The sequence below is a fragment of the Molossus molossus genome, unplaced genomic scaffold (genome assembly GCF_014108415.1).
Source record: "Molossus molossus isolate mMolMol1 unplaced genomic scaffold, mMolMol1.p scaffold_m16_p_11, whole genome shotgun sequence".
Classification (NCBI taxonomy): Eukaryota; Metazoa; Chordata; class Mammalia; order Chiroptera; family Molossidae; genus Molossus; species Molossus molossus.
This window is the reverse complement of record NW_023425346.1, coordinates 56,212,139-56,232,459: the sequence shown is the minus strand read 5'-3', so window position 1 is coordinate 56,232,459 and position 20,321 is coordinate 56,212,139. Positions and strand designations below refer to the sequence as shown.

The 20,321-nt window shown below is 43.8% G+C and overlaps 1 protein-coding gene and 1 non-coding gene across 2 annotated transcripts in view; one reads left to right on the top strand and one right to left on the bottom strand.

Annotated features, from left to right (window-relative positions):
* ANKRD44 (ankyrin repeat domain 44) overlaps positions 1-20,321 on the bottom strand; it is a 306,969-nt gene that overhangs the window by 210,849 nt on the left and 75,799 nt on the right. The window lies entirely within an intron of this gene.
* Positions 10,323-10,512, top strand: LOC118625953. The gene has a single exon (XR_004958797.1). It is a non-coding gene; the product is annotated as a U2 spliceosomal RNA (small nuclear RNA).

The window sequence follows — 20,321 nt, the reverse complement described above, 5'->3', positions numbered from 1 at the left end:
AATACTGCCTTTTTTTTTTTTTTGGAAGACCTACATGGCAGCAGAAGAAACTTGACTAATAGTTCATAGCTGGGTCACTTATCAGAATCTCCTGGGAAATGGGATGCCCCTCCAATGAGCCTAATGTGGTAAGTTAGAGGGAGAAATCCTAGCACAAATGCTAGAAAAGGCTTTCCAAGCAACTTATACACACTCTTCAAACATGCAGTGCTGAACCTGATCTTTCACGTCAACATCTTAGAAATATCATGCCTTGACTTCCATAATCCCACTTCAAGGAAGCTATCCTACAGCAGTAACATCCAGACAATTTTTGTATAGAGATGTTCCTAACAACAGTATTCACGATAGCAAAAATTAGGAAAAAAGAAAAAATCAAGGCTAGAAAAAACAAATGTTATAATACATAAATCCCCAAAAGATATACAAGTGGCCAACAGGCACATGAAAAGATGCTCAACATTATTAGTCATTAGAGAAATATAAATCAAAACCACAATGAGATACCACTTCAGACACACGAGGACAGCTCAAACAAAACAAAACAAAAATGAGAATGTGGAGCCCTGGCCAGTTTGGCCCAGTGGTTGGAGCATCGACCTGTGGACCAGAGAGTCCTGGGTTCGGTTCCCATTAGGGGCACGTAGCAAAAAAAAAAAAAGAGAGAGAGAGAGAATGTGGAGAAATTGGAATATTGCTCATGGAGTATAAAGTGGTCCAGCCACAGTGGAAAACTGTTTGGCAGTCCCTCAGTAACTCAAACACGGAATTAACATATAACCGGAAATTCCACTCCCAGGGTTATACTCAAAACATTGAAAATGGGGGTTCAGCCCTGGCTGGTTTGGCTAAGCAGTTAGAGCATCAGCCCATGGGCTGAAGGGTCATGGGTTTGATTTCCTATCAAGGGCACATACCTGGGTTGCAGGTTCCATCCCCAGTGCAGTCGGGGTCATGCTAGAAGCAACCAATTGATGTTTCTCTCTCTCTCCCTCTCCCTCCCTCCCACTCTCTCTAAAAAAATGCAAAAGAAAAATATCCTCGGGTGAGGATAACAGGAAAAAAAATAATAATGAAAGATCTACAAAATAAGTGATATAATGACTTAAGTGGTGGGGGCTAGCCAATATAATGGAGGGATTAAAACAACAGCCTGCAAATTTGTGTAACAATCTGGAGAATTTATGTCTTGTCCAAAACTGGAATTGTGAACCAGGATCCTTTGAGTTTTCAAGAGATGTCGGAGCTCCAGACTTTTCAGTGAAATGTCATGATTTTTAAATGTTGGCAACTTATTCAATATTTTTCAAACACCACAGTCCAAACAAAACACATCTGCGGACCGGATGCAGCCCACAGGCGCCAGTTAGCAAACTCGAGTTTACAGGACCAGGAATGTTTAGCCTGGGAAAGAAAAACTCTTGGAGGGACGTAGTAGTGACTGCGAGTACCTATGGCTATGTGGAAGGTGGTGTGACTTAATCCGCGTGTTCGGAAGGCAGAACCTGGACTAAAGGCCAGGCACTGTCAAGAAGCAGAATTGGGCCCAGTAGATAAGGAGGTTTCTGACTCTCAGAGCTGCTGTCCGACCATAAACAGGGGACTTCAAAATGCAGTGAGCTGCCTGGTCCCTGAGATGTTCCAGAAAAGGCCACATAAGTAGGATTCCTGCTTTGGGTGAGAAGCTGGAGTAGGTCAAAGGCTCCTAATCATGGCTGAGCATCGGAAACTAGAAAAAAATACAGATTTCTGGACCCATTCCAGAACTACGGGGTGAGGCCCAGAAGTGTGTCTTTTCAAAAGGGTCTCAAGCGCCTGGCAGATGACTTGGAACCACTGCACCAAACCTCCGAATCTGGCACCGACATTCTATTGTTCTAACCACGGTGTGGCCTGGCTGACGCGGCAGGAAAGGAGAGACTGAAGAGAGGAAGAACCATTTGCTGCAGCTCGTTCCGCAGCAGGCCCTGAGCTAAATGCCTCCCTTACCCCGGCTCCCTGAACGTTCACAGGCACCGCATGAGGTCGGAAGCAGCGATGGCCCCCTCGCGTTCCCCAGAGAGAGAAGCGAAGGTCTGGGAGCTGGAATATGGCCCAAGGTTACTGCCAGTCACTGAGAAGCTCCTGCTGGCTCCCAGCCGCACGCTAGTGCCACTACCCTACGACGCTCTTTCCCCCACTGGGCAAACATCCTCAAGGACCCTTGACGAGCAGGCAATGCACCAGGCGGGTTCCGCAATGAGTAAGCCCAGCCCCCAGCCTCAAGAAGCTCTGGACTCCAGTGGAAAACAGAAAAGTAAACAGTTACATCACAGTGGAAACTTGGGAGTCACACAAGAGGAGCCCCCAACCCAGCCTGGCTATCAGGGAAGGCCTCTGGGAGGAGGTAACAGCAAAGCCGGAGCGCTAAGGCCGAGGGACTCCAGGCTGGGCTTCGGCATCTACAGAGGCCGGGGAATCCGGCAGGTGTGAGGAAACGGGAGGGGTCCGGGGTGGCTGGCACACACCGGAGAAGAGGGGCAGGACGCGGGCTGGCAATACCCTCAGAGAAACAGGAATCTTTGCACAGGGAAGTGGCATGTTCAGAATCACATTTTACAAAGATGAAGGGGGCCACGGTGTGACAGGCCTGGCAGGGCAGGGCCAGCTAGAGGAAGGGGCCGCATGGGAGGCTGTGGCCGGGGTTTCAGCTCCGAGGTGACGGTCACCCACACAGAAGTGGTGGCAGGGCAGATGCTGTGAAGCAGGGAGAGGCTGGTCCTCCCTCCCCCCTCCCTCCCTCCCACCCCTCAATTAATAACATTTCAAAGCCCCGGGCATGCGCTGGCCACTCTGCTGGGCTACACATACAGCGTGAGCAAAAACAGGCCCAGGCCTCGCCGTCACGGAGTTCACCTTCTGCCAAGCAACAGATGTCTGTGGAAGCACTTTCGAAAGTCTTGAATGGTACACAAAAAGCACACTGGTTAATTATGTTATCAATAATGATAGAGTAGGGTAAAGGACATACGGGGCTGACTCCTCCCTCGTCCATCATCCGTTCTGACCGCGTTGTCAAGCATAAGAGGCCATGATATAAATCTATGAAGGTATATCCTAACAAGGCCAAATTTACCTACCTTTTAATTCATCATCCCTCAAACACAGATGATTGATTTTAAAATGGGCTTGGCCCAAGTGTCCACCAGTAGACAAATGGATAAAAAAGCAGTGGTACATATACACAATGGAGTACTATGCAGCGGTAAGAAAGAAAGATCTCTTATCCTTTGAGACGACATGGAGGGACCTGGAAAGTATTATCCTAAGTGAAAGAAGCCAAGCAGAAAAAGACAAATACCACATGATCTCACTTATATACGGAATATAATGAACATAACAGTCTGAGGAATACAGTAGACCCAGACACATGGAAGTAGGGCACAGACTGACATCCCTCAGAAGAGGGGATGGGGGGTGGGGGGGTGGGAAGAGATAAACCACAGAAATTTATATGCATGTATGCATGACCAATGGACATGGACAACTAAGCCAGGGACAGGGTGGAGGAGGGGTGGGGTGGGGGGTGCCAATGGGGTAAAAAGGTAAAATATCTGTAACAAAAAAATAAATAAATAAATAAAATTAAAAATAAATAAATAAAAAAATAAAAAATAAAATAAAATGGGCTTGGGATATTAGACTAATAAATTAGAAGAATTAATAAAGGGAGGCAGGGGGGAGGGATGAGATAAACCAAAGAACTTGTATGCATGTATGTGTAAACAATGGACATAGACAACAATGCTGGGGGTGGGGGAATCAGGAGGAGAGTATGGGGGGGGAGACATTTGTAACAAAAATAAATTAATTTTTTAAAAACAGAAGAATTATTAAAAACTTACTAAATGTGGCCCCACACTAAATTAAATAAAAATTCTTGGTGTATTCGGGACAATTCTGGGTGCACTGGGAACAAGTTTGGATTCACCCAAAAAATGACCACAGAATAAGCAACCAGAGACCCACAGCTCGAAGGGCAAGCAACAGGTATCTGAGGGTCTCCCTGCTCAGGACCTTCCAGAGGTCTAGGGGGGCCCCAACGCTCTGACCCTCGGGCTCCAGAAGTCTGCACACTCCCCTTCCTGGGTAACTCCCCGCAGGGCGAGCCCCGGGTGGGCGGTGAGGTCGGCATGCTCACCGGAGCCCTGTGGTCTGAGTCGCAGTCACGGCATTCCTCCCATTCCTCTCCTTGATCCCGTGTAAGAGTCACCCCGAGTTAAACCTCTGCGCCTGCGTGGGCGCAGTAAGCAGCTTCTCTTTCACAGGTGACTGCATTTTCTGTGACCTCTCAGATGGCACCTCTGATCGTCTCTCACTCCAGCATCTCCATGGCCAGCAAGAAATAAAACAGGCTCAGAAGATGAAATTGTTCCCTCCCCTTCCGCCAGCTCAGTCCATTACCACCGATCTCAGGCGGCAGAGAAAGACCCTCGTCTAGTCTCTTCCTTTGCCAGGGTACCCGTTCGTGTGTGGCACACCTCCTCTGGGCCACCAGCAAAGGGGGGCAACCCCAGGTCCGGTAGTACCGAGTCAAAATCTGGATTCCCAAAAACGTTACAGAAAGGAAGAAACCCTGTCCCATATGGCTGAATAATCCTAACCTTTACATTTAGCACATCAGAGAAAAACAGAAATGAGAAAAAGGCCTACACTCCGTGGTTCTTATGACTCAGCCTCCAAACAGGATCAGAGTATAAAAATGTATCAGATTCCTAAAAGTACAATGTTCAAGCCCTCCCCCCCTTCTATAAAATGGACCACAAGGAAAGACCAGGAGATGCCAAATGGTGATGGGGGCTTGTGCTGCTACTATTGGGTTATGGTTTTATATAGTCTTGGATAGTATTGATGAACTTTGAAAAATTATTTTCCTCCAACTTACTAAATATATATTTTACTCTGGATGTTCAAAGAGACACTTAACATTTGTTAAGTATTTTAGATATTTTCCCTCTAAACAACTCCACAGAAGACTCTCAAGACCAAAGTGTGACCTAACCCTGTCCACAGGTGTCCTCGTGGAGGACATTTGGTGCAAAGAACCACCCCCACACATGCCAGCAGCGCCAGAGCCGAATGGAGGTCAGAGAGCTGAGCTGGCCAGTTTCTCCTCAGTTCTAGGAAAACACTATCTGATTATCCGCCCCACCTCTCCCCCACCAGGGGGTACGGGAAGAGAATGTGGATACAGAGAACTTTCCAAAAGCGTCCACTTTCAGTACCCAAAGGCCAGCACCACTGCCCACTGGGAGGACTGCGTGGGCCAAGCTAAGCCACGCCACACACCAGGTGTCTATTTTTTGAGAAGTGTTTTCCTTTTAATGCTTTCAAATGGGCTCCAGTGTAGCCTTGGGAAAGAATAGCCTGAAACCCCATGTAAGTGACCCATTTCCTCCAGGCTGTTTGTCTGCTTCTCTGAGAACATAGTGTGATCGATTCATCCATTAGGCTACCTGGAAAACAGGCACGTAGGATGAAGGCAAAGTGGGTACAACAGCCAGCACTGTTAGGGCAGCTCTTTGCGTTGCTTTGTGCTGCTCAAGTGATTCGTGAATGCAATCCATCCCTTTGCCTGAGGTCCGCGTGCTTACGGCTCTGCAGAGGTGAAAAGGCAAAACGTCTTGGGTAGTTTCTTCCAATGGACCAAATCCTGATGCTGTTTATAGACCTCGGGACCCAAAACTCTAACTTGACAACAACTCTCAATTATTCGTGTTAATGGACATGAAGACTAGGATAAATGTGAAAGCTACAGAAGACCAAAGAAAAGCTTTAGTTGGCGCCATGCTTCGGCCCGGCTAAATCGTTTCCCGGAGTAAGCCTAGCTGGAAAACACCAACTGCTCGCGAGTGGGAGAGCAAATGAAGAGAGGAATGACGGAATGAGAGCTGGAGAAAGTCGTGACAAATCTGTGGCTTGAGCTGCTCCCCCTTCCTGTGCCTCTCGCACACATCACTCGTCATGACACGCCTTTCGGTCTCACACAGACGCAGCCTCAGAACCTTTGTCAGCACCCGAGTAGTTCAGGCGATTTCCCATCAGTAAGTTGGCCTACCCGCCACTCTGCTTGAAGGGAGCCCTCCACGATCCATCAGTTATACACAAAGATTTAAAAGTTGATCCGATCTGTACTTTGTTTTCCTCTAAGAACTGGGATGGTTTCTGGAACTCGCCATTACGCGCTGGAACAGTGGGTCGGAGAAGCACGCTGCCTCGCACCCCGCACCAGGCCGCCTCGCGGATCAGAGCCAAGAACCGGCTCAGGGGCTCCGTCCCCGGAGCGAGAGCAGCGAAGGCAGCTGCCGGGGATTCTCAGAAACAGCGGAGCCCACTCCTACCACCTACCAGACTTCTCTTAGAAACATCAGTCCCCGTAAGCTCCAGTTTCCCCCTTCGGCTGAGCTCACCCCTGAGCAAGTTAGAAGATCATCACGCAGTCCCATCTTACAGAGAATTCCTTTATTTAGGTGCTTTGTTTGTTTTCCTGAAACAAGATCAGCAGCAGGTGTTTTTAACAGACAAGGATGGAAACAATGTGATATAGAACCTCCAAGAAGGGTCACCCCAGACCCAACCCCGGGCTTGAGACATACAGTACGACAGCCATGGGAGCCTTTATTGAGTTGCTACGACATGCCAAGCACTTTCCATACATGATCTTGCTTCTTCCTCACTACTAACTGAGTTATGATTAACACCATCTTTTTACAGATGAAGAAAATGACTCAGTAATGTAAATAACCCGACCAAAGTTAGGAAGCCGGCGAGGGTCTGAAGCCAGATGCAGGTGGAGATCTGTCTGGTTCCCGAGCCTGTGACCTCCCACTCCACTGAGCTGGCTCCTTCAGGAAGGCGTCAAAGACACACTTGGCACACTCAAAAATTTTCCTAAGACTGATGCCCATCTTACTCCATCGCCTTCTTCCAGAGATTGGGAAGGAAGCAAATTCTCCTCTTGCAAGACAGGCCTCAAGAGAGAAGGATCCCCACACCTGTTGGAACATCCTGTCTTAGAGAGATTAGGGGGCCGGAGCCACCGACTGGAATGGCATGTATCAGCTTCCTTTGGCTCAGATGTCATTCCTCCCTCATGGAGAGAAGCAGCTTCAAAGGAGGTCAGAAACAGGAGCTGAGCACAGCCTCGGCCCCATGCAGGGGACAGTGAAAGGCTGAAGGCACAGACGTCCTCCTACAGCCTTGACAAAGCCTTCGATGGAACAGAAAGCATCCAGGGCAGAACCTGCTCTGGCCAGTGTTGTAGCCGGTGAATCCTGTCCTGCTCCACTGGTGGGGTTTACCTAGGACGACGGACACCCTCTCATATTATATAGACTCCATTGTGCACCTATGTACCAGGAGAGAGTAACAGGCCAAGGTGGGCCCCATGCCCCTTCTCTAAGCACATGCTTCCCACTCTGATGTCACAAAGCCAGGCTGCCGCCACCCTCCACACACCCCTTAGTCCTGTTCTATTCACCCTCAACAGTCTGAGGGACCACAGGGTCTGCCCTTCAAGCAGGTCCAAGGGCCCCAGGAGCCATGTCAGCAGCATCTGTGGAACAGGCAGGCAGGCAGAAAGGATGGTGCAGAGCGCAGCACCTTTGTGAGAGATGACATGGGGGCAACTGGGGCAAGGGTGTGGGGAGCAGGGAGGTTAAGCAACCAGCATGCATTGCACACTTTCTGTATTTCAAATAATCAAGGAGCCAGGACTCCACGGGCCTTGTCTAATCTCTTCCTCCAAAGTACTTGTAACAGAAGACCAGAGTGAATGTATTCCCCTGGGTGTCTGCCTCAAAACTAATTTAACTTAAAATTCATGTAAATGTTGCAGTCTATGCCTTAAGATATTGATGTTTGTTTCCATGTAAAACATAGTGTTTTTCATTGACTGACAGAAATATTAACTGTCTGGGAAAATACATCATGTTAATGCTGTGATTATGCAGACCCTGGCATTCCTTGGATGTGCCATCTTGAGAAGCACAAAAATCTTGGACCAAGTTCGGGTCAGACAGTCCTGCTGCCCCACCCCCTGGGAGATTCTCTTTCTTTTACCAAATTTGGAGGTCCCAGGTGTTCATTAAGAAAGACAGCCAATTATAAAGCATACCTCAGAGAAGAGGTTAGGGCAGAGAGCACAACACAAGGAAGCCCCATGAAACGTCAACAGATCAAGACCAAAAGAGCCAGAGGAACATACGTAACTGGAGATCCAATCATTTTGCCCTTTTGTCTAGGTCGGTGGCCTACATTAATGATAAAGGGTTAGTCATCAAAAGTAAACTCTCGCGTGCAGGAATTTATTTTGTTGAATTTCTCTGTGTGTCACACACACACACCCTACCACTACTTAGGGGCAAGGGGAGGAGATAATGCAGGCATGCAGATCCTGAGGATGAGGAACTGGAGCAAGGAGGTGCTGGGGCCGGTAGATGCAGCAGATGCCAGAGATCAGGCAGTGCAAGAGCCAAGATTTGAAAGCAGGTAGACAGTGATCCGGTGAGAACATGCTGACATTAGCTAGGAAGGTCCACTGACCTCTGAGGCTGGTTTGGGTAAGCCAGCAGGTGTGTGAGCTTAGATAATGGATAGCTCTCAAATAAACCATTTTCATCATACAGTCCCAAATCAAGAACCATAAATAAGCACTTCCTGCACCAAATATCTGGTTTCCTTTAGATTAAATGACTATCTAGTCAGTCCGTTCTGGCCTAGGCAAAGAAGAATTCTCAAGGGACCTACCAGACCACAAGTTGCAGAAAGGCAGAATTGGGTCTACTATGGTCACCACTGTGTCCCAAATTCCTAGCACATAGTTGGCCACCAATAAATCAATAAATGAATGTAGGGAAGGAAACATTATATTATTATTATTATTATTATTATTATTATTATTATTGGATAGTTTCAAAATGACACATTCACTTGTCCTGCCTCTCTGCTCTGCTCTCATGGTGTGTGTGAACCAATGAGGTCACCATAGGTTCCCACAGAAGAACTTCCACACGGGTAAAAATTCTGCATCACAGTAACTGCTGTGGTGTCACGTAACGCATGCTTTCACACAAAAGAATGCAATAACACCCGCTCGGGGAGGCAGGCAGAGACACCCCTGCACGCACGCACGCACGCCAGCCATCCCACTCAATGACCTCATGCCCCAGGGTGAGAGCAAGAAGGAAACATGATTCTGTAGCTCCTCCTGTCAGCCTCATTCCAGCGAGCTTCTCAGTGTGAGCATATCACAGAGCAGAGAGGGAGTCTAGTGTTTAAAGAAACATATTTTACATACAAGTTGGACCCTAAACACAAGCCAACTGCTTATCTGATGCTCAAAAACACAGCAATCCATTCCAGCTCCGTGGGCAAGACTGGCTGTGCTGGCCTCCGGGCGTGAGTGTAGGCCTCCCATGCGGAGCCTTCCGAAGGGATTCTCGAGGGTAATTTTGAGTACATGGTTTCTGCCTCACGTACAGACTTAAAAATAGACAATCAGTGAGCTGCACCACCTGTAACACAGTCTGGTACATCACCCAAAATAAGAGTGGGTTGAATGAGGAGTACCTTACAAAAGAGAGGGTTGTACATCTGCTTACATAAGTGGTCTATAACAGAAGTGTCTAGAACATAGACAATATTATTTTTTGGCATGGGTTAGGATTCAGCATATCATCTTCCAACCAGCTTTTTGGGTTTTCTAACATGAACCAAAATAATATCTGCATGGTGATTATTCCACAGAAAGCCTTCTTAGAATTTTTCTACATTTCTTCTGACTTCAGCATACGTTACTGCAAGACCTCTATCAAATATATTAAACACATTTAACCTCAGCTAAAATAAATCCAGCTCATTACATGATATAAATAACAGCTCATTAACAGAGCACTGGTAAATATTTCTCTATTCTGACTAGGCAAGCTTATTATACACTTGAGCACTGTGTAGTCTTATCATGCCACAATTATCAGCCTTATATACTAAGCCTAAGCATGAAACTGCTATTGAGCAAATAATGGAATTGAGCCTGTACACTGCTCAGCTCTTGGCAACTGGTTCATACAATCTTTAAATAGCCCATTTAAACCAACGGCAAGTTTTCATAAACAAGACAATTCTAACACTTTTAATTATCTAGTTTATTAGACTTTTTGTGTAAACAAGCTTAGACCTCTTTGTTGCTTGTTACAAAGATTCCTATCTTAACCACAGTCACTTTAAGAGATTAAATATTTATATCTTTGGAAGTATAGAATCTTTTCTAAAATATATTTTAAATCGCTTCTCGGACTTTTGGTTAAGTTCAAGTGTAGTATCTGTTCGTACCAGTTTAATATCTGATACGTCCTCTGTCCGAGGACATCATATTGCATGCGTTTTTGGAGCAGGGAGATGGAATGGGAGCTTGCTCCGTCCACTCCACGCATCGACCGGTACTGCAGTGCCTCCAGGAACGGTGCCGCAGAAATAATAAAATATATTTTCAAGTGTGAGTTTTAGGATCACTTTGAGGCAATCAAGTCACTTTAGGAGACAAAGAATCAAGGAATAAGATGGAGTTTGCAGTTGAAAGATGCATTCAAGTAAGTTATGCCTTATAAAGAATATCTTCACATTCTTTATCCCCAAAACTCTTGTGGGAAATTACAGTAAGGAAGCAATCAGGGATGAGCACAAAGATTTGTGTTCAGATGTTTATTGGGCTGTTGTTTATTAGAGAAAATCATAGGGGAGCTTCTTAACTATCCAATCTTAGGGATATCATGAAATAAAACATGACATATCCAAATGGTAGAGTATTATGCAGCTATAAAAATGACATTTCAAAGTATTTTTAAAGACTTTGAGAAGTATTTGCTATACAAGAATGAGTGGCGGGAGGGGGGGGTATCAAAGGCCTGGCACATGGCAGACATGCAAAAAGGAATTCTGTTGCGTTAAGCAACATATACAACAGATTGCAAGTCTGTATTTGAAGTATATATACACATACATAAATAAATAAGAGGAAAAATATCAATGTCAACAGTGCTTATCTCTCAGTGATTACATTACAGTTGAGTTATTCCCCCCACACCAAATTTTGCAGTTAATATCCATCACTGATATAGTTGGGAGACAAAAGACACATGATAAAAAACTAAACTCAAAAACAGAGATGCAAGTGAAACTGCATTTGAAATGGAATTTTTAAGAGTAACTAGAACACAAGAACCCGATGATATCACCAGCTACAGCAGAAGCAAGGCCTTGGCCCAGAAGGTCACAGATGCTTCTTCCGGATGGATGCTCAAAGTTAGGCTAAACCAAAATCCAGGGACTGGATGAACCAGCAGCTGTGTTAAAGTCAAGTTTATAGTCCATCTTTAGTTGTGCACTGGAACTTCCTATACCAGGAAGATACAGTAAATCTAAGCAAAAATGCGCTAGTTTATTTTACTCTGTTTACTGAAAAACATTAAGAAGTAAATAGCCAGCCCCAAATTTTCAACTGAAGCTTTTCCTTACTTGTAGTAGAGAAAGGGCTATTTAGTGAGGCATTGGCTGGGCTACAGAAACCCAAGGCTTTGGCAGCACGAGATGCTCTCAGGTTGGGGCTGGCTGGTAGTACTCTCGAGGTTTAACACTGAAATGGAAAAGCGTGAGGCAGTGAAGCCATAGTTTCCAACTTAACCATCTCTCAAACCATGGATTAGGGAAATTTTCCCCAATTTTTGATGCCCTCAAATGGCTTCAATGAACAGAAATAAACATTTCTATATCTTGTTAATGAGGAAGAAATGCATTCTTGGTTGACCAAGCATCTGAAAAAAATATCTGGTACGTTAAAAGATATATATTAAGCCCGGCTGGTGTGGCTCAGTGGTTGAGCGCCGACCCATGCACCTAGAGGTTGCCGGTTCGACTCCCAGTCAGGACACATGCCCAGGTTGTGGGCCAAATCCCCAGTGAGGAGGCAGCCAATTGATGTTCTCTCTCTTCAATGTTTCTATCTCTCTCTCCCTCTCCCTTCCTCTCTCTAAAATAAAAAAAAATAAAAATAATTTTAAAAAGATTTTTATTAAGCCCTATCACTAAGTTGCTGTTTAATTAAAGTATGTGTCTCAACAGAACCCTGCTGGTGTGGGGGCATGCAGCTTTAGAAACCAGCCTGCAGTAAGACTTTGGGCCTAATTATGTCAACAAACTGAGCGGTCCTACGAGCCCTGACATATTGAAGGTCTTTCAAAGCCTTAAACTTCTGTGCCAAGATTTATGATGTTCTTTCCTCCACGTGCCCTTCTCAAGTTTTATTCAAATTCACAACCTTGATTCGCAGCAGCATTGCCAGCTCTCTCCCAAGCAGCTGGAGTGTAAAGAAAGAAACAAAAAGTCACTCGGACCTGGCTTCAAGGATTTGCTCGGACCCTTGCCGGCTCTGGAACTTCAACGCCGGTGCCTGTCACCTTATCCAGAAAACCAAGTGGAAATCACCCACCTCTTCTGGCGGCTGTGAAGATTCAAAAAATCAACTCCCATGGAGGGACAGAGTCCAAAACCATCACTCCAACTGCAGTGTGTCTGGTAGAGTTTTCAAAAACCAGGAAGTAATATGCAAGAGTGGTACTTCTAGTCAGAGGAGAAAATGAGTTGGTATTTCACCCTAAAAGTCTCACACTCAGGGCCAACAATATTTTCTCCTTGGATCATCCTATCAGTGATCCAGCAAATTTCTTCTGAGTAACCTACTAGGAACTAATCAATGCACTCCAAGGAATCAATGTCGCTGTGGGGACACTCTGTGACTTTTCAGTCTGTCCTGCCTCCCCCCATTTAGGAACTGTCCCTCCTAACTCCTTGTGATTCAGGTGAAATGGTTAAGACACCTCCCTCAGCTGTCCTCACCACCAGGACAGGCACACGACCCGGACTGACCAGCCAGGTTCTTTTCTAGGAATTGATTTGGATCTTGACCTCTCTCTGCAACACTGAGCAAAGGTGCACTTCACCATCTCCCTCTTCCCCTTCTACAACTGGCAGACTTTCCGTTCTGCACTAACATCATCCCACACATAACCACTTTTTGTGGTCTTTTTCCAGCAGAAAAACTTGTCTGCCCTCACGAGCATCAACTTCTGGGAAACACCACCTACTGCCCTGAAACAGCATGAAACCTAAAGCAGCCAGTGGCTGGTTTGTAGGCAAGCCCAATGATGGAACGACAACTAAAATCACTCCTTTGGCAAAAAAAAAAAAGACTCAACAATCACAAAGGAAAAGACAGAGCTGGCTGATCTGTAAAAGCTCCCAAACAAGTCACCAGCCCTTACAAGAGCATGAAAAAAAAAGGAGGATTTTGACTATTTTCTCATCACTGTTTGCCAAGGGAGCCTGACTTTTCTGAGGAATAGAGATCACTGCATTTATTTTCCACATTTTTCATGGCCCAATTACCTTCTACATTACTAGGTCGTCTAAATAATCACAGTTACCTCCTATCTCCTCACTGATGCATGGTTTTTGGTCAGTTAAAACCCATAACGAAGCAAAGAAAGATCCCTGGTGTCAGATATGATGTAAACACCACCAGGATTTCATTCAAAGGATCTAAAAACAACCCATAGATTCAGATTTTCATTCAGGTTATATAGCTCCCAAAATGAATATGATGTGGGTATATTAGTGTTGTTTAATATAGAAAATGTTGATGTCATCACAGCCCACCAAAATTCAAGTGGTTCTACTAGAGAAAAGACTGTCACTGGCTTGGATGACATACTAGACTCTCCTGGAGGGAGGCAGCAAAAATATTGCATTCTCCTCTGCGTCCGAAAGACACTTGGCATTGTTGTGTAAAACAATCGAGAAATTAAGCAACAGGGCAAGGGCAAGGTAACAAGTCCAGAAGAGGCTACTTTCCACTTTGGGGACAGCAATAAGGGCTCTGGATCACTCATCGGGTCTTCCTCGAAGTGCACCCTTGGGATTTGTGTCCTTTCAGGTAATAAACATATGATCGAATCATTTAACAACTGTGGCATCCAATTTTCTCATCTGTTACATGAGCGGGTTGGATGGCAAGTATTTTATGTGGCATTTGGGGGTTTTGGTTTTTTTAGGTCCTTTCCTGATCTAAAAAGTCTACAGTTCAGCTCAGAGTACACAATTCCCACAGAGTTTCCAGGAAAACATTGGAGTAATTGGCCCCAGAGGAAATGATATTCGGCAACAAAGCCCTTCATTCTTGGACTAAAATGTTCCCTTGGCTTCCTATTGATAGAATACGATTGTCAATACCATGAGGGCTTAGGTTATAAACAGGGAAGTTTATCGGCATAGGTAAAACACTAGAATGAGACAGAAGGAAAGGATATATCTTGAGATCAAGACACTCGACAGATGAATTATTTGCCTGAGATACTTTAAGAGAGAGATGGGAAGACGATTCTGTAAATGAAAGGATACAAAGACATTTGAATTAACAAAAGAAAAGGAAAGACATTGAAACAGAAGGAATGGAAAATGTTTACTGAGATGATTTTCTCCAACCCTCATTCCCCAGAACAGGAGTCTGCCCTGTGAATGAGGAGCCGCTAACCAATCCGCCCTCTGCCCTCCAGGAATGTCTGAGACACCAACAGGACATGCTGCTGTGTCCAGACACGTTTTTTGAGCTTAGCTGTATTATTTGCCTTCACTTTGCACACACTGTACAGAGCCATGGCGAACTGTTTACCCAGGTTCTCCCACCTTCACCCCATCGCTCCAGCAGATCCCTTCCCTTGGAGAACTCTTCTTTTCATTGCTCCCAAGCCAACAACCAAGTTCAACAGCCAGCTTCTCCATGAAGCCAGCTGTGACCCACCCACAGTCCACTCCCTGCCTCACACACATCTGTGACGTGCTGAAGGAAACCTGCTCTTCTGGGGTTTCAGAAAGGAATAAAGAGACGTTAAATATTAGATATCAAGAGGTAGAGGGGGAAAGAGGGTTTCCTGAAGCCTCTTTAGACTTCCCAGACGGGGGTTTGGGGGGCCTAAGTCACTGTAGCTAAGTGTAAGTTCCGTGTATTAAGTGCATCCACGTTGTCATGCAGCTATCGCCAGCATCTGTCCCCACAATATAGCATCATTTTTGCTTACACTGGTTTGAATGGGATTTCTGTCACTGCATCTAATAAAATTCTGACTAATACATAAATATATAGTATGGATTGATAACTATAAAATATTCATAGAGGATACGAGGGCTGTTTTAAAAAGTGAATAAAGCATCATTTTCTGGCTCTGTGAAAGCAAACGGGATCCTGACTACGGTTCTTGAGAACAATCAGGGTCTGGGGAGACCAGAAGTTAATTAACCAAATGGATCATGTAGCGTAAAGCACTGAAAAAAGATTCTTTACTTTTATATCCGTAATAAGAGAAGACACTGAGACACAAAGGAAGCCCACCCCTCCTCCCCCAGGGGAAGACATTCTGCAGAAGAAACAGAATGGAGCGGAGCAGACAAGTCTCCTGAGGCAGGAAGAAGCCTCAGAGACCACGGGAAGAAGCAGCGAAAGGTTGGCAGAAAGAGTCCCTTCACTTTCACCGGCTTTCAGAAAGCATTCTTCATGTTATCCTTACACAGAGAAATAATGTATTAAAAGTGTAACATAGGAATATGCTAGGATCACTTTTACTCACGTCGCTAGGGAAGTCTACACAACATAAATTACTTTGAAAGCACTCCAGAAAACTTACATAAGAATGAAAGTATATGATACTTTTAAATGTAGAAACAAATAAATGGAAAAAAAAGTAGTCACAATATAATCCTTTTTTATAGCAGGCCTAATTCCCTCACAGCTTTTATTTCTTCTCCTGTACCATATTATTCCAATTTGAATAACACTATATAACCATTTTCTCCAGGAATAAATTTATGTCATTTATATGTTTAAATATTTGATTCTATATCCTATGGTGTTATGATCCAAGAAGGAGTTAGATTAGCTACTATTATGTTCTGACATCATGTTTATTAGTCTAGAAAATGGGTTCTCTATTTAATGGGTTTTTCTTTTTTAATCCTCACCTGAGGATATGTTTTCACTGATTTTAGAAAGAGAGAAAGGGTGAGGAAGAGAGAGAGAGAGAGATGGATGTGAGAGAGAAACATTGATTGGTTGCCTCATGAACGCACCCTCATGGTCAAACCCACAACCTGGATCCGTGCCCTGATCAGGAATCAAACCCATGACCTTTTGGTATATAGGACAATGCTCTAACCAACTGAGCCACACCAGCCAAGGCAATACAATGGGTTTTTCTTGTTTCTCTGATTTTTGCTCCACTATTCAAAGTACTGTCAATGTGTATTTTGAAAAGAGGAATATGCCCTCAGGAAAGAAATGTGATGGAGAGTGTTACAGGTGGACACTGGCAATTTGCTTGGTGGACAGACTCAATCATAAATGCCCTGCACTTTGGCCAGGAGGCTCCACAGCAGGAAGACCGATGCTCCCATTAATTGCTGTGTCAGGCTGATTATGTATCTGGGGGAAAAGAAAGAAAGGATTACAAGCACAGCTCCCAGCTAAAGCATTTAGTTTGCCCATAGCAATCAGTCTCAAAAACATCTTGCCTTAGAAATTGACTTATTAATACAAATAAACATTAAATAACCTCTTGGACATTTAACAGCCTTTATTAAATGGGCACTCAGGAGCCCACTTTATTTGGACTCACAGGTAGACTTAGAATTGATCATTTGCTTTTGGAGATATATGATGTAATGTGAAAGTTTGTTTTTTAATTTGGGAGAACACATTCTTCTCATAAATTTACATCATTTGAATTATTGTAAAACATATCTGCTAGATAAGAAAATCTATTTATTTATTTATTTATTTATTTATTTATTTATTTATTTTCCCTACCCGAGGACACCTTTGTATTTATCTTCAAAGAGAGCAGGAGGGAAAGAGGGAAGAAGAGAGAGAAAAACATCCATGTGAGAGAGACACATCGGCTGGTTGCCACCCGCACAACCCCAACCAGGACTGGGACCAGCTGCAACCAAGGTACGTGCCCTTAGCAGGGACTGAACCCAGGACTCTCTGGTCTACAGGCCAATGCTCCAACCGCTGAGCCAAACTGGCCAGGGCAGGAATCTTTTTTAGCATAATAATTTGGTTATTCTTTGACTAGCAGTCCTGACTCAAACTCCTGCTTCAGCCGCTACTACAGAGAAAAGTCCCTGCCACGAGGAAAGCATAACTCTGCCTCAACCTCTCCTCCAGGGAAATTCCCCAAGGGTGCGAAGCCACAGGGCGAGGGGCTAGGAGAAACACATTTCTCCCCAGTGCCATCTTCTCTGCCATGTGCTATTTTCAGATTTTAATTCCTATAAATCCAATGTGTATATCTACTTGTTTTGTGCTTTTACTTACTTATACAACAAATACATTTTTAAATGTCAAAAAAAAAATTAAGATAAAAGTTGAATAAGTGAATAAATATGCGAGTCCACAAATATGCAAACAAGCCCCCAAAAGAGGTAGATGCACGTCCATCTGTGTAATAAAATGCCTTCAGAAAAAGAATTTTCTATCGATGCTTATGAAATGGGGGTTTCTCAGGTGTTAATTTCAACTAAGAAAACAAAAGGATCTTGGTCCCTAAAAGTATCCCCGAGGACATATCCTAGAGGCAGATCAAGCCCTAGGCTTCATCAGACAGGGTATAGGAAACACCACCACCATTATCATTCTCTGATGGAAGTACCTCTCCATGGCCTACCTTGACCATAGTTTGAAGATATTTAGAAAGAAAAGAATTAAACACATGAAAAAGGAAGGAGGGGAGAAAAAAAAATAAACAAATGAAGAAGGAAGAAGGGCAAAACTGTGTCCACAGTTGGCATTTTCCTCCTTGTAAACATAATAGTTTTCATCTGACACGGCATATAAAATTTCATAATTTTTTAGGTGTCATTGATAAAACCAAATTCTGCTTTCCTGAGATGATCCCAAAGGGTAGGCCTGTTTTCATAGCAGTCTTGTTACTTAGCAAGAGTAGTTATAACTTGCTATAATTTAAGTCCCAAACATTCTATGATAAGCAGCATAAAGAAATGGTTTATGAGCTGGGCCTTGGAAGCCAAGCTGTCTGGCTTCAAATCTCAGCTCTCTTGCATATTAACCACGACCTTGGGAAAATTACTGAGCATCTTCTCTAATCTTTAAAATGAGGACAATAATACCTATGTTATAATAGTTGTCGGAGAATTAGAAGTTAGACCAAGAACTGACACATAACAAGTGGGCAAAAATATTAGTTGTTATTATATTCTGGCCTCATATTTGAAATAAAAAGATTAAGTTCACTATTTAAAATAGATATCGAGGGAGTAGTCTCTGCAGCCTTTCCAGACATTTGAGTGTCTGGTACTTACAAGATTACCTAGGTCAGTGGTTCTCAACCTGTCGGTTGTGACCCCTCTGGGTGTCGAACGCCCCTTTCACAGGGGTCGCCTAAGACCATCGGAAAACCGATGGCGATTCATAACAGTAGCAAAACTATAGTTATGAAGTAGCAACAAAAATAATTTTATGGTTGGGGGTCACCACAACATGAGGAACTGTATTAAAGGGTCACGGCATCAGGAATGTTGAAAACCACTGACCTCGGTGATGAGTTGGGGGTCATTTTGTTTTCTTCATTATGCTTTTCTGTACTTGAAAATCTAACACCTGACATTTTTTAAAGCCTCATAGGATTTTTAAATGCAAACTCAATTTTCTTTCCCTTTTCAGGAAAAAGAGTCAAGTTTCAAGGGCTAATAATGAGCGTCCACATTGACTGTTTTAAAAGCACCTCTTATCTAACTCTATCTGCTCCTAACTGATGCAGCATGATCACGTACTATCCACTTCCCGCATATAGAATTGTTATAGATCACAGCCTCTAAATTCAAAACAAATGTGACGTTTCTCATGGTTACAGTTGGTGACTTCCGGTTGGGAAGAAAACAACAGTTCAGAATCTTGCCTAGATTCTTCCAACACAAGAGGATTATACAGCGAAAGCTTTTTATGTGTGTGGTAGGGAGGGAGGGAGGGAAGAGAGGTGACCTTGGGTTTGGATTTACTATGACCCGCTTATGTGTTGGATGACAGCCACCTCTGGGGATCCGAGGGACCAGATTAAACAGAAAGTATTTAGGAGGAAACCTTTGGTATCACATTTTATGCCACACATATTAAAATTTCACATTAAATTTTCTTTTGACATCCAAGTATTAACTATAAAATAATTCATCCCAATTCCTGTAGGGTTAATCATCTGAAATTAAGTGAATAAAAAAAATATTCGATTAAGCTTATGTTTTTCAGTACATCACATTTAAAAATGAAACTGGTTTGGGGAAATTTGATTCCCAGAGAAGGATAGTTTTCTTTAAGAAGGAATGAAATTTTGACCCCAAAACAGACCTAATAATTTGGCATTTATAAAAATATGACTTGCTCTGTTTAGACTTAAAAGGTAGTGTGGGTTAGAAATTACTGTGCTCACCTTAAAAATTGTTTGCAGCCTAACTATTCTCTTCTAGAGCTATGAACAAATCTCCTAGCATAAACTTCTAAGGAAAAACACTTTCATTTACCTAAAAACTAACAATTCCTCCTCTCTGGCTATATTAAACTCTCTAACTTTCCAATCTTCAATGTCTCATAGAAGAAAACTTTTATAGCTTCCCCTGGAGAATTGTCTTACAAATCAATGGCATAGCTTCAATAATTCTTCAATAACTTTTCTATGTTTTTCCAAGACAAAATGATCAGTGTTCTTCATTACAGTAAACCCATTTACAAGCTGCTGTGCAGTTTATAAATCCCTTGGTAGGAGACCAACTATGTATATTTTAAAATAGACTGTCACAGCTAGAGGAAATTTTACAGTCGATCTAACTGGGCTACACATTTGAATCCCCTGGAGAGCCTTTAAAAATACTGATGTTGGGTCATACCCCACACAAATTAAATCAGAATTTCTACAGATGGAACCCAGGCATCTGCATTTTTCGGAAGGTCGCCAGCTGATTCTATGCACAGGGAGGGTCAGATACCCAGATCTGGTCCAGCCGTCTCATTCTACCTGGCCTCCAGGTGAGGACGCTGAGGCCCAGAGCTGTTAAGTGACATTTGTGAAGTCGCACAGATCATTAGTCACATAGCTGGGGCTGGAGCCCACCTCTTCAGAAGTTTTACATTACATTACCTTCTTTCATAACTCCATTTCTCCTTATAA